This window comes from Hevea brasiliensis, chromosome 18, assembly GCF_030052815.1.
Source record: "Hevea brasiliensis isolate MT/VB/25A 57/8 chromosome 18, ASM3005281v1, whole genome shotgun sequence".
Taxonomy (NCBI): domain Eukaryota; kingdom Viridiplantae; phylum Streptophyta; class Magnoliopsida; order Malpighiales; family Euphorbiaceae; genus Hevea; species Hevea brasiliensis.
Genome location: NC_079510.1, coordinates 5,582,419 through 5,598,788, shown reverse-complemented (window position 1 = coordinate 5,598,788; position 16,370 = coordinate 5,582,419). Strand labels below are relative to the sequence as shown.

Here is a 16,370-nt window from a genome sequence, read left to right as displayed (position 1 = left end):
GACAACTATTGAAAAGTAAAATTTCCCCAAAAGCAGTGTTTATTTTGATTATCTCCAAAGGCGAAGGAGGAGAAAGAAGGGCAGCATAACAATTTCAATGGAAGAAGGAAATACCATGCCAGGAGAAACAAAAACATCACCAAATTACAAAAAGTTTTACACCAGTAATTTAAATTTATATATGTCATATTGTCATGTTGTTGATAGTTTTTGAAAAATTCATGAAATTGGTGGCCGATTTGGCCCATTTTGGATCAATTCAATCTGATTCCACTATGCTGTTTTCAAGTTCGAAACCATTTCCAAATCTGTTACTTAGGGCCTATTTGGCATTATAGTTGAAGTTGCTGTTGAGAAACACTTTTTTAAAAATACAAGTTAGAAAGTATTAAAAAATAATTTAAAATTAAATATGATAAGTTTTAATCATAAGAATACTAAAATAACAAAACAGTTTTTTCCAAACAATTTTTTTTAACAGCATCTAAAATGGGTTTTATTTTTTTTTGAAAAATAGTTTTAGCTTTCTAACCTCAATGCCAAATAGGCACTTAAAAACCCTCCTTTAATTCTAAGCTTTCGGATTGCTTAATTTTATTTTTCCCCTTTAGCTTCTTGTTGCCTATGCCACCAATCTAAAAATATTTCTCTGGTAGAACAGTATAACATGATTTCATAAGTAATTATCTCACATCCTTCAATTTATCACGTAGAAAAAAAATGTACTCTAAAATCATGTTTGTATTAGAAAACAAATATTCAAAGTTGGATTGATTTCATAGCAACTTACTCAATGACCTTGTATTCCTCAAAGCATCTTGCTGATCGGTACTCAGTACCAATATATTCTTCATATCCATCAATCTCAATCCTGCCATGAAGCCACTTTGTTCCTGTTGTCGTCATCAACAAAATGGGAATCAAATACCTCATCACCTAATGTATAATTAAATAATATTGACACAAGAAATTCTTAATTTTATCATTCTCAAATTTCACAAAGACTTCTAAATGGATAGGAATATAATGCCATTGATTGATTGCCAACAAGATAAATAAATGTATAGTCTCACATGAACAGAAAGATACAATTATAATTTGTTCCTCAACTGCTCTCACCAAAATACGATCATTACCTGAAGGATGGTGCTCCATGGAAATAATCCTACCCCCAATCTAGGGAACTATTTTAACAATCCAATAACCACATTTCAGTTCAATAGGGATTTTAGAAAGCTCTGCGTCCTTTGGTCCTGAAACCTCTTTAATATCTGGGATATGCTTACAACTTTCTGCATTGAACAATGAGCAAACAACATGACACCTAAAAAGTTCACAATTAATATATAGGAATATTTGAAGTTCAGTATTCATTAGTAAATTTATTTATGAAAAAAAAATGATTTAGTAAATATCCAATAAAAAAAAGAAGCAAGAGAGATAATTGATAAGAGAAACAACTATAATATAAATGAAAAAAGGACTCTTAAAGGTCTAGCAACTACAATAAATCATGCTGGTAGAGCTATTGAAACATATCATTTCTAAGACATATTCATCCACATAAAAAAAATGTGAACTTCTAAGTCTTTTATTAGTAAACAAGATTTGCCAAATTTAAATATTAGAATAGACAAAATATTATTTTTTCTCCAAACCTTCCACATTTTCCAATGAAGTCTCAAATGAAAATGCAGGGAATTAGACAATTTATTTTAAGCTTTACATTGAGTCTTTAAATCCGTAATTGATGTGCAAATCCCTAATTGATTTGCAATACAATATATAACCATAGCAAAATCTAAATCCTTAACTAAATTTCTGCCTATTTTAACAGCATTTAACTGTGGAAAACCGATTCATCCTATAAATTGGAACCCAAAATCCATCAACCATAAAGCCCATAAAAGATTTTATCTCAAGTCAAAGCCTGCAATACAACATAACCCCACAGAAAAATCTAAATCTTATTGCTAAAAGAGCCTAGGGACAAAAGAAGGGGGAAAAAGGAAGAAGAAGAATAGGCAGCTTTGAACTAAGAATTCAAAATTTCAAAATATATATGCTCATCATAATATCATAGCAATGGCAATTCAAGAAACAAAACAAAAAGTATATTACAAAAAAAAAAAAAATCAGTAGTACAGAGACTAAGAATTTGGAGTTGGACAACTGAAGTATAATGAAAGAATACAGCAAAAAGAATGAGTAGTTCACCCCAAATGTTTTGCTTGCACATAATTATTGGAAGAAGATAATTATGCCATCAATATAATGCATCAAAATAGTGTTAATGAAGAAAATTATAGTAATATTAAAATAGATCTTAATCAAACTGCATGTATGGGAACCAAAAAGAGAAGGCAAAGGAGGATGAGAAGGCAGGCTAACAGCTCCACAGAAGAAATATTACCTAAATGACTCCTATATTGTTTCTTGCTTGTTGATACCAACTTAGAAACATCAAGTTCTGAAGGCATCCAAATTATCACAACACATCCATCCCTGCCCCATGCTTCAATTTGCTTGAACAGATTAAATAAGTTTTGCAAAATATTTCAAATCAGATGGCAAATTAAAGGCAATGCTAACAAGCCAGTCTCTCTTGAGTAAAAAGGATATACCACAGCACCTCCACCAAGCAATAATAGCACTTGCAAACGTCTCTGCGGCCTCTTCCAAGACCCTTCTGTTTCAGAAACTCTAACAACTAAATTTTGACGTTCAGCAACATAATGTGTAAGCAAATATCCACCCTTGGTGAATTCATATCCATCACCATCATCTTCAAATAATACACCTTTAGCTTGCCCTGTAAATAAGAAATGGTTTAGACATCCCTTTGCTAGATGACCAACACAAAATAATACACTTGTAGAGAAAGAGAGAGAGAGAGAGAGAGAGAGAGAGAGAGAGAGAGTGAAGTAGAGTAGGAAGGTTATGTTGCATTTCCTTCTGCTATACAAATTAGTAGAGGGAGGAGGGCCAGGCCCCCAGCATGAGCAAAACCGTAACTAGGCAGTTCAAAGTGTACAAGATTACCAAGGTTGAATGGACATGCTAGCTGGAATCTTGTACATCCTAATCAGTCTAAACCCTACACTAGGGTTCTTACATATAATCTTATTTCTAATGTACATTATAATGCCAATAATTATTTTATTTTTGGGAAAATTACAAAAGATCTCCCTGACTTTGTCCAATATTCACACTTATGTCCTTGCATTTTCAAAATTGAATTAAATAGTCTTCTTTTAAATTTCTTAACAATTTGCCATTACTTAAAATATTATAAACTTTATCCCTAAGATTTTATTTTGAATTAAATTTTAGTCCTTGAATGTTCAAATAAAATTACTTTTTCATCCCTAAAAAATCGAATAGTGAGGAACTAAGAAGTTATTTTACGTAAAAAGTGATGAACTAAAATGTAATGGAAGGACTAAAGTGGACTGCTTAATTCACTTTCCATAAACAAGAATGTGAATGCAAATTTTACATAATGTCAAGGGGGTTTATAATGATAAAAAAAGGAGTTTATACTTTATGGTCATTTCCCTTTATTTTTTTGTTCCCTCTTTTTTGTTAATACTCAAATCAATTGTCAATCATAGAAAAATTCTCCTCAAAATACCTAGAAGACAAGTATATATAGAGTATTTGTAATCCTACAAGTATTAGGATTAGGAACCCTAAACAAGAAAATATTAATCCAATACTAATTATGAATGTAAAATTAACACAAACTTCCAAAATAAAATAAGACTTTACTTCTTATACTTCTTCCTAAAATAGGTAGTCCTAAAATCTTTAATAAATCCTACATCACCACCAAGGACACTTGAATAAGCAGAATTAGGATCATAGAACTAGTGAGGAGACGAGTCCTATATCCACACTTTTCAAAACTATAGCTTTGTAGAGGAAAGCAATATCAAATTCACATAATAAGAATTGCCAAATAGATAATTTAAAGTGTACAGGTAATCTACAAAGCAAGAAAAATTCATAATGAGGATCGGGCAATGAAAAATTATTCATCTTTCTTGTACATACAGTAAAGCCAAAAATTCAATGGCCCCTCCTAAATATTGAATTCTATAGAATATATTTAAGTTATAATTGGTAGGAGAAAGTTGTTATTGTTAGGTAGTTAGAATCTGAGCTGGAGTCAGAGCAGTCATAGAGTTTGTTTGTTATGGCTCACTGTTATGCATGCTATATATAAACACTAGCAAGTTACTAAATCAATATGATTTTTCATTCTCTCAATAATCCTTTTTCTATGCATTTAACATGGTATCAGAGCATATTTTTCCTATGTAGATATTTCCCTTCTTACTGGTTTTTTTACTTATAAAGCTACGGTGAATCTTGATAATGGAATCGGGTAGTTCAAACAGAACAATGGCAGATCAGTCGATGGAAGAGGCATTTCGCTTACAAAGTTCTAACAATGAGCATGAATCTGGTAAGTGCACCTCTCAATGGATCAAACTATTTGGCATGAAGTAGATCTATGATAATAGCGTTATGTGCAAAAGATAAATTGGGGTTTGTTACGGGAAAAATTGAAAAACCCGATGAAAAATCTCCATTGTATGAGAAATGGAAGTGTGTGGATTGTATAGTGATTGCTTGGATCTTGAATGCTATTTCAAAGGAATTGGCAAGAGCATTTTTGTATATGAATAGTGCGAAAGACCTACGGACTGAGCTAGAACAGCGTTTTGGTGAGAGTAATGGTCCATTACCATACAACATGAAGCGTGAGATCCGTCTTTTTTCACAGGGTAACATGTCTTTGGTTATGTGTTTTACTAAGCTGAAGAAACTATGGGATGAATTACAGTGTTTGAAACCATTTCTAGTATGCACTTATGGTGCTTGTGCTTGTGGTGCTATGAAAGCCATGGCCGATTATGATAACGATGAGAAGTTAATTCAATTCCTGATAGGGACTTGGTGAACCCTATGATAATGTGAAGAACCAAATTTTGCTCATAGATCCTTCACTGAATATTGACAAGGCTTACTCCATGGCTCTACGAGTGGAGAAGAAAAGAGAAGTATATCAGAATAATGTAGATACAGGAGATAATGTGGCTATGATGGCCAAGGGCAGTCATGTCAAGAAAGACTTTAGCAATAAAATGTCATCTACCAAGAAAAGGGAGAAGGAGGATCGATATTGCAATTACTTCACAAACCATGGCATGTAAGGGATACATGCTTCAAGCTCAACGGGTACCCTGAATGGTTCCAAGATTTCAAATAGAAGAAGTACAACAAACCACAAGCATATGTGGCAGTGCAAGATACGCCATTAGATGAAGTTGAGACATCTAACTCAGCCAAGCATGGTGATGAGTGGAATAAATATTTTGCAAACGCAGTTCAACAAGAGGTGATCAGATACATGAAGGGTAAGATGAATGATGGTGTTAATCCTCCGTTCTTTGGATTTGCTGGTGTCGCAGGCATGGATATAAACCAATGTTTTCTTGGTTTTGAAAATAATTGTAGAGGTGAATGGATCATTGATACTGGAGATTCAAATCACATGATTCTGACCCAACTTTGTTTGATTCTAATGAAATCTTTATTAGTAACAAACCCGTGTACCTTCCTGTGGATCCAAGCAATACATAGCTCAAATAGGTTCTGTGATTTTACACCCAAAATTAAAGCTAACAAATTTTATTATCTTCCAAATTTTAAGCACAATCTTTTATCTATTGGCCAACTTTTTACCCAGTCTAACCTTCTAATCTCTCTCACCTGCACAATGTGTCATGTAGGACCGATGGACTGATGAGGTGATTGCTGTTGGGAGACTAGTTGGGGGCTTGTATAGGATGGAAAACTCAAATTTGTTTTCACATGCTAGTTGTACTTTGGGTGTTGTACCACCACTACCTACTATTGCAAGTTGTAATACAAACAACACTAATACAGATATCAATAAAAACTCCCTTATTTCCAGCTGTGTATGGCATAATAGGCTGGGTTACGTACCAGCTACAATTCTTAGTCACATCACTCTAGTTGACTCTCACACAGATTTTAATGCTTGTGATGTATGTCATTTGTCTAAGCAACATCGACTACATTTTCCACCAAGTACAACACGATCTATTTCTTCTTTCCAGCTAGTACATGTGGATTTATGGGGTCCATACTGAGTCCCATCCATCACAGGAGCAAGATTCATGCTAACTATTGTGGATGATTAAAATCGTGCAATATGGACCTATTTGCTACAAGATAAAAGCTGGACGCATAATGCTCTCATTACTTTTCTCAACCTTGTCCAAACTCAATATCAAGCCATAGTGAAGCACATTCGCAGCGATAATAGGAGTGAGTTTGTTAACTCTTCATGTCACAAATTGTTTCAAATGCGAGGAATTATACATCAGAAGTCATGTGCATATTCTCCACAATAGAACGGGGTCGTGGAATGAACACACCAACATCTAATTCAAGTTGCACGATCACTTATGTTTCAGTCTAATCTTCCTTCCAAATTCTAGACTAAATCCCTACTTGTTGCAACTTTTATTATAAATAGATTGCCTACCAAGCTCCTCAAATGGAAAACTCCCTTCAAAGTCGTCAATGGTGTTGCTCCAGATTATGCCTTCCTATGAACCTTCAACTGCTTGTGTTACTCAACTTACACTTTACCAAAAAATCTAAGTTTAATCCGAGGGCTCACAAATGTGTTTTTCTTGGATACCCACGGGGTCAGAAGGCCTACAAAGTATATAATCTTCATACCCATTCTTCTATTATATCCAGAGATGTTGCGTTTTGTGAAAACATTTTCCCTTTTTCTTCCTCCACTAATTCACACAACCCATCTTTATCTTCACCTATTCCTTTTTATTCCACAAAAGGCCGAAAGTAACACACCATTGAATTTCTATTTTTGCTTGACCATCAACACCTGTATCTTACCCCACAACTCTTACTCCTCTTACTGAACATACTATCCTATCACAACCTACTTCTTTATCCATTCATCCACCAAAGTCTAATCCACCACATACACTTTCTTCTCCTATACAACCCATACGTAAAAGCAACAGAGTTACAACTAAACCAGCATGGCTTCAAGACTTTGTGGCTACTGTCCATCCTTCATTAGGCACTAGCTAGGATCCCACGCAATTTTCCTTTGATGGCAGATCAGTTCATAGCTCCTTCTCAGGTAATCCATCCTTTTCTCACCCTGTTTTTCACCCTCCTTATCTCACATTTGTTGCTAATGTATCACAACTTATTCTCAACCTAAATCTGACCCTAAATGGATTGATGCTATGGGAAAAGAGCTTGTTGCGTTAGAACAGAATGGCACATGGGAGCTTACTTCTCTATCAGATTATAAAGCAAGTTTTCTCTTGTTGCAAAAACGGTTGTTGCGAAGATTTCCAAGCTACTCGGAATTGATTCATACATCAGTTAGATATTGATAATGTGTATTTACATAGCTACATTGATGAAGAATTGTACATGAAACCACCTGATGGCTATTTTAAAGCTTAGCTAGGGCAAGTTTGTCACTTACGTAAATCACTTTATGGTCTTAAACAAGCTGGCCGACAGTGGAATAAGGAGTTGACTTCTAAACTCTGTTCTTATGGTTTTACTGAATCTCCACATGACAACTGCCTATTCACAAGGGTTCGGGTAATAATTTTCTTGCTCTCCTTGTTTATGTTGATGACGTTCTTATTACTGGTATTAAAGAATCTTTTATTCTTCCTGTCAAGGACTATCCACATCAATCTTTTATTATCAAGGATCTTGGCTATGCCAAGTATTTCCTTGGTGTTGAAATTACTCGTTCTACCTCTGGATTATTTTTGAATCAGCAGAAATACATTTTAAATATCCTTTCTGATGTTGGCTTATTGAATTGCAAGTCTAAGGAATTCCCTATGGATAAAAACTTGAAGCTTGATGATGAATCTAATGAATCCATTTCCAATCCAGAGGAGTATCGACGAATTGTTGGTCGTTTGCTTTACTTGAACCTCACACGCCCTAACATTTCGTATGTTGTCCAAAATCTCAAGCAATTTCGCCAACATCCACAAAAGTCACATTGGGATGCCCTACAAACACTCCTATGATACTTGAAGGGAACACCGGCTAAAGGGCTGTTTTTCCCTACTGACACAGAGCTCCATGTTCGTGCATATTGTGACACAGATTGGGCTACATGCCCTATTACAAGGAAATCATTAACAGGGTATTGCATTTTTCTTGGACAGTCATTGGTTTCATTGAAATCAAAGAAGCAATTCACGGTTAGTAAGTTAATCGCAGAAGCCAAATATCGAAGCATGGCCACGACAATTTGTAAGCTTCAGTGGATATCTTACTTGTTGCAAGATTTTCAGCTTCCATTTGTTCTTCCCATCCAGTTGTTTTGTGAAAATAAAGCTGCTGTGCATATTTCCGAAAATCTGGTGTTTCACGAATTTACAAAGCATTTGGATTTCGATTGTCACATCGTTCGACAGCAATAACCATTTTCTCTACGCTCAACAAATTCCGAGTCCAATTTGCTTATAAGAGGAAGAACACTCATTATAGAGACTTTAGGCATACGCTAACCAATATTTTAGTTTCTCAATTCATAGAAAAAAGATGCTTTGCATTTGGGATAATTTAATTTGTTAAAGCCATCAACAATCAACATCAGTACACAAATTTTTAGTAACAAATTTGTTTATCAACACAGGAGACCTGATATCTAGCTTCTTGAGCATTGCTGACCATTACAATAATGTTGCTTAATTCATGCTAAGTAAATCAAGTGGATAATTGTCAACTATGCAACTTCATAATTATTTTTGGGATAAATTTCTGATAAAAGGAAAAAAGATTTAGGCAAAAGATCTAGCCCAAAATTAGTAATAACTGTTAAACATATAATTATGACCTCAAATGCAAATTTTTAAGATTTTTCTTTACGAAAAATAATATGCATCAAATTACCATATTCATCTAAAGCTACAATAAGCGTCAAGTCATCAGAAAAATTAGCTTCACCAACATGCTGATAAGGGGGCCCCAAAGGAATTATTGATCCGCCTTGCAAGTATAAATTTGGCAAATCCTATTATGCATGGAAAACAGTTAGGAACAAGAAATATGCATCTTTACAATAGAAGCACAACTAATGTAATATGCCTACCGGATGTGAATTATCAAAGTCAAATCTCAACCAGATTCCTTTAGGCAAGTCATGCTGCAATTTGTCTATTCCCTGATCAGGATTTGTGCTATAGCATATGAAAAAGAACATCAGAACAATCGCATGGGTTCTGTTAGAATGCTGGCTGTATTATAACTATAATCATGTGAATGACCTTGTGTTGTAATTATGCAATTGATTGTAACCTTATATCCTTAATGTAAGTGTATATATACCCCAAGATGCTTGAGGGAATAATTGATGGGGTGAATCCACAAGTATACGGGTCGTATCAAGTAATAGAGTGATAAGTAAAGTATCGTTCCCACGAGGAATTGTGTTTGAGTACTAGACTATGGTTATTTCGATTATTTAGACTAATGACAATTTGTAAGAACTAATTTTACTAAATGCAGCAATTTAAGTAGAAAATAAAGAAAATAGGTAATGGGTAATGTAAATAAAGTGTTAATCTAAGCAAAAATTAACTAAATTAATAATGGGCAAGCAAAACCAAAGACTAATTAATAGTAAAATTGATTCCAAAGTTGGGGTTTATGAATTAAGTCTATTGGGATTTGTCTTGGGTCATCTAATTTTAAAAGAAAATAGAGTTTGAAGGTGATTGATTCTAAAATCCTTTGATATCTTTTTCAAGCAAACCAAAGAGTATTTTAAGAAAACCAAACCTATTTTCGTACCATATTTGATTAACTTAAAACCCATTAAGTTTTGTAATCAATCAATGAATCCTCTTAAAACCCTAGTTTATTTCTAAATCTAGGGGATTTCAAGTTCTAATCCTTGATTATCTATCAATGATTTTCACCTTTCGGTCCTTCAATCAAAGATTAAAAACTAGACCCAATGGGATCCAACATTAGGTAAGTCATAAAGCACACAAAGAAAAGAATCAAAACTCATATTTATATAAATCTAGATAAAACCCAATCCAAATCCACAAATAGATTCAAAATAGTGCAACCCAACTCTGAAATCTTAGAAAAACTATTCTATCATGATAAAATTTACAAGAGGAAATGATAAAATTAGCAAAAGAAACATAAAAATGGACTAAGAAATAGAAAAACCCAGGGAAAGGAGAGCCCAAAACTCTGAAAAACTGCAGGTGGACATCACTTGGCAGCAGCTCTCCAGCAGAAATGGTGTGCTCCTTCTCCTTCTTATTCTTTCTTGCGTGTTTTTTTTTCTTTTCTTTGTTTCTTCCCGTTTCCTCTTGTGGCAAAAACTAGGAAATGATGAATTTATATGGTCCCAAAAAGTTTCCCTAAAAGTGAATAAGAGCCAAGGAGTGGATAGGAAATGAGGTGTAAAATTATCCAAGTCAGCAGCATTATTCACGTTCTGGGCAGTCTGCTTAGGGTACGGCTTAACCCTAAGCAGCTTCTTAGCAAATTTCAGCTTCTGCATGCGCTTAAGGTTAGCGGACCCTCAAAGAAATTTCGGCAGACTTAGAGTAAAATAGACTTTTCTGCTCATGCTTGACTTGTGCTGCACCTTAAGCACTGCCGCTTTACCCTAAGCAGGATCTTAAGCAAAGTCTCAAGCAAATTTCGGCTAACTTGCTCTTTCAAGGCTTGATTTCTTCAACTTTCCTCTATGCTTAAAGAACTCCAAATTTCTTTAAATCACTTCCTAATGCACTCATTGATCTTCGATTTGCCACAAAATCCTATCAAAAACAACAAAATTACAAAAATCAAATATAAAGTATTTAAATTTAATAAATAAGCTAAAATAAAGCTAAAAACATAAAATATACTAAAATATAAGGGCAAAATGAATGCAAAAATACCCTAAAATGCCTATATGAAATGAGTGTAACAAATTTCCTCAAACTCAAACCTTTGCTTGTCCTCAAGCAAATTAAAAACAATTAATGCAATTTGGGGTACCTTTCCTTAAATTTATGAAAATTACTTATCCAAACTCTCAAGCTTACCTTTAGCTACCAACAAACCATATACCCACTTTCAAGATACAAAGAGTTTAATCCTCACCAAAGTTATCACCGCTTAGCCTTGGGTCAATTATCCACATCATCAAGCCCAAACCACTCAATCACAAAGAATAATCATGCCTAAATAGACTATAGGGTAATCCACAAACTAAAGTGTCTCAAATAATGATGGAAGTAAATGAATGGATTAATGATATCACAATCCCATAGGCAATTCTCCTATTCCAATCTCCACTAATGTAGCAAAGCACCATCAAAAGATTAAAAGGACTTTCAACGGTTGTAATGGGGCCAAGGGGGTGATAATGTGGCTAACAAGGAAAGGATAAAGGTAACAAAATATGAGAATAATCAAATTATTAAAAGATCAAGACACACAAAAAAATTTATTTTATTTCTTTTTTTTTTTTGAATCAAATGGGGGAAGGAGCTTTACAATTATTCACCAATGCTAGCATATAATTTTGAAGCTTTTAGAGGGACTACATAAATAACATTGACTTTGAATTATAATTGTCCCTTTCAATTCACCCCCAAACTCATTTCTTTGTGTACTTGGATGGTGAATTACTTTACATACCATAATTGAATTTGCTAGCCTTTTTATTTTAGTCACTTCTCCTAACTAGTTGTTATATATATATATATATTTTTTTTTCTTTTTTTTTTATGTGTATCTATCACTCAAAGAATTATTCTCATGGAGGGTAGGTAAGTGTTTGGGTTTATGGCTAGGCATTGATGTGGGTTCCAAAGGAGTAAGAGAGATAAATGTAGGCTCAAATTGGTTCCAAAGGAAAATTTTAAAGTGAGGTTGGCTAAGGCTAAAATATGGATTTAAAATTCAAAGAATGCCTAGATCATTTCTTTTTCAAGTGCATGCTATGATTTCGCCTTGAAAGGTTTAGAAAGATTGTTCTAGGATTGGTGAGACATCAATTAGCTACTTCTCACCCTAGAGTTTTCTCTAGGCACTCAAAGTCAATGCAATTGATTGGGTGGCCCTTGGCTAAGAAGATATAAACTAAGGCAAGGATCTAATAACTTTGTACCTATCTAGAACTTTCAATCCATCAAACCCTTCTAAAAGTAAGCTTAATTGCTCTTCAAAGCAACTCTCAATTCTTTAAGGACAAGGTAAAAATTTATTTTTATGATATGCATGATCCTAAAATGAATGCATAAATCAAATTAAAATTAAGTGTAATCTATATGAAAACTATATACAAATGTATGTGTATGAGTATAGACATGTGTGTGGTATATGTATAAGTGTATGGATTATCTATATATGAATGAATGAAAAGCAATAAATGAATGAATGAAAATTTTAAAGAAAAATTTAAAAATTTTGCAAAAATTTTGCCCTCATCCCCAAACTCAAATGAAACATTGTCCTCAGTGTCTAAAATGAATGCAAAGATGGGCAAAATTGTGTGAACTAATCAATATACAATTGGGGATTAAATCAATATAAGCTCAAGAATTCCAAAATTAGCTCAAAATGATATTAACAATGAAGCTTTAAAGAGAAAAATGTGAAAAGGTATCCCAAATGTATGAATTTACACTGCTTAAGATATTGCTTAACCTGTTGCGTAGGGTAAGCAAAAGCATAAGCATTGGCAACATACCATAAGCATAACTAGTAAAAGGGTAAGCTGTTACCTCAAAATGATGTTAAACATATGCAGCTCAAAGGAAATTGTGCAACTCATCAATATCAACAAAATTAGGACTGAATAAAAGATAAAGTACAAAAATAATGTGCAAGAAGATGAAAAAGTGTAATGAAATAAGATCTAACAGTTAAATCAAGAATTAAACCAAAAAGCATTCATAGAATAACTATATCCATATCAGAAGATAAAATAAAATAAAATAAAATAAACTAAACTAAAGGAAATGAATGCAAATATAATCATAAAAACTAATTACCAAAGTATTACAACTATTACTAAAGTTTGAAGATTAAAATAAACAGATTACAAAATAAACCTAAAACAGAAACTAAAACTGAATTGAAGAACTAAAACTAGTACTAAACTCACACTCGCTCAAGCTCTGTGTCAAGGCTTTACTATTGTTCACTTGTTCTTTGGTGGGTCTACTAGTGGCACGGACATTTCTTTGGGGTAAGCACAAAATTACTTAAGGTTAAGCATGACTTGCATAGGGTAGTTGCTTAGGTTAAGCATGTAGCAATTGCTGAAATTAAAGATTCTGGGTAATGTTTAGGGTCTGCACAAATTTGCTTAGGGTTAAGCAAGATTTGCCTAGGGTACAACTTAGGGTAAGCATGCAGCAATTGCTGAACTAACGATTCTGGTGTTGCTTAGGGTCAAGCAGAAATTTGCTTAGGGTTAAGCAGAATTTGCATAGGGTTAAGCAGAATTTGCATAGGATACAGCTTAGTAAGCAACATTATCAGCAAATTTCGGCAGGTTTTGAAAAAAATTACAATTTTACTTATCAAAAACAGTCCAAATGCTATAGAATGCTATCATGACCCTCAGCAATTACCAAATACACATTAATATCACAAAATTGAAAAATATAAGCTCATCATCTCTCATAAACTTAGCAAGCATGCTACATGTTCATTTAGCTTTTTGCAAGCATGGTTCAAATTAGGCACCAATTGTGATTACCTTTTTGCAAACTTAATGAAATGGTCTTATTCCTAAGCTTATACCAAAAGCACATTTTCAGCAGCATTTGAGACAAGTTCCAGACATTTAAAAATTGCAGAAAAGACATAGAAATTGACTTTTTAAGCAGCATGAACAGTAGCATGAACAGTAACAAAAATTAGCAGACTACAAAAACTAGCAGCAATTCAAACAAAAACATGTAAATTTCTAACAGATTACAAAACTATATATACACTAAAAGGTAAAACTTAACAAACACTATTTTTGCACTTCAATAAAGCTCACATCAGTCCTAAATATCAAAATTAATCCTCATTCAAGTTGTATTTCACAGAATTTACACAAGATACAAAATTAAACATGTGCTATCAAGTAGATTGCAGTATCAGCAATTTAGCACAAGTTTAAAGGTGTTACTGTTCACAGGCACTGGATAAAGTGCAGAATTTTACTTATACTTGCTCCCTTTCAATTCTTTCTTTTTGCTACAAGTGTCAATTTGCCCAATCTTCATGAATGACCTACAAAAGATAAACAAATGTCACTTTTGAGTTTAATGAGGGTAAAACTCAAAAACTCAAAAAAAGAAAACAAACAAACTACTAAAAGTAAACTTGGGTTGCCTCCCAATAAGCGCTTGTTTAAGGTCATTAGCTTGACCCCTTCAGATATGCTAATCAAAAAGTGGCTTCCTTCCATAATAATTATCATATAATATGACATATGGGTCTTGATGTAAAGTGCCATCAAGATTGGCCAGATTTGAAGCAAATTTCCATGTAGCATGAACAACACTTGGAGTTGAATCACATGCTTGGGTTGAAGAAAGCTTTAGCTCATGTAGGATATAAAATGATGAAAGAGGTATCCATGAGAGAAAAGGGTCTTCTGGTGGTGTATGTGAAAGATCCATAAATGAGCTCAAGTTGATGGTTTTATCAATTTCCTCAACCACCAACTTCTTTTCTAACTCATTTCCATATAAGCCCTCTTCCAATAACTCTCCAAGGATAAAAGAGTTGTTTCCTTCAACTTTAAGTTCTATTTCTTCTTCAAGTAACTCATTTTCTTGTGGAAACTCTATTGGTAACTCATCTTCAAGGGATTTTTCTTTTTTTGATTGAGGCTCGACTTCTTCTGCAGATTCAAATTCCCATGAAGCATTATCATAGCTTAACCCATTGTCCCCAGCTTGAGTATTTTGTTCCTCCTTATAAACTCCATTCATTATCTTAATTGATAGCTCATTTTTTTTCATTGATGTTTCAAGATCATCTAATTTAGCTACCATCTCTTTAAGTTTCATTCCTTAGTCTTCTTGAATCTTTAATAATTGGTTAAAGAGATTTTCAAATTTATCTTTTGCCTCTTCATGTCCAACTCCCTTCTCTTCTTCAAACTCAAATGATTGGTGTGAAATATTGGGTTGTTTGTGGTATGGGGGATATTGGTGACTCCAACCCTGCAGTGAAGGGTCCCAACGCCAATGGTAATCAAAATTCGCCATGTCATTCAACAAGTGAATGACATCCTCATGACCTCTTTGAAGAACATGATCACCAGTTGCCCAAGCTCCATAATCTACCCAATTTCTTATCGCTTCATCCAAACCATCATAGAAACAAAGAATTAGAGACTGATTTGAAAGGTTGTGGTTGGAAAATCTCTCTACCATATCATTAAATCTTCCCCAAGCAGCATAAAAGGGCTCCAAGTGCAGTTAAGCAAAACTTGTGAAGACTTGTACATGAAACATTTTGAAATACCTCACAAGATAAGCAAATGGAAACAAAATTAGAAATATAAAAGAAAATTTTAAAAAGAAAAACACAAAGTAAAGTAATAATAAAAGAAAATTAAAAAGAAAATGTCTAAATTAACCAAACAACCAAATCATCTAATATCAAACAACAAGTTCCCCGGCAACGGCGTCAAAAACTTGATGGGGCGAATCCGCAAGTATACGGGTCGTATCAAGTAATAGAGTGATAAGTAAAGTATCATTCCCACGAGGAATTGTGTTTGAGTACTAGACTATGGTTATTTCAATTATTTAGACTAATGACAATTTGTAAGAACTAATTTTACTAAATGCAGCAATTTAAGTAGAAAATAAAGAAAATAGGTAATGGGTAATGTAAATAAAGTGTTAATCTAAGCAAAAATTAACTAAATTAATAATGGGCAAGCAAAAACAAAGACTAATTAATAGTAAAATTGATTCCAAAGTTGGGGTTTATGAATTAAGTCTATTGGGATTTGTCTTGGGTCATCCAATTTTAAAAGAAAATAGAGTTTGAAGGTGATTGATTCTAAAATCCTTTGATATCTTTTTCAAGCAAACCAAAGAGTATTTTAAGAATACCAAACCTACTTTCGTACGATATTTGATTAACTTAAAACCCATTAAGTTTTGTAATCAATCAATGAATCCTCTTAAAACCCTAGTTTATTTCTAAATCTAGGGGATTTCAAGTTCTAATCCTTGATTATCTATCAATGATTTTCACCTTTCGGTCCTTCA

General features: G+C 33.6%; 1 pseudogene; it reads right to left on the bottom strand.

Moving 5' to 3' along the window:
• LOC110656455 (uncharacterized) overlaps positions 1-16,370 on the bottom strand; it is a 42,684-nt pseudogene that overhangs the window by 10,515 nt on the left and 15,799 nt on the right.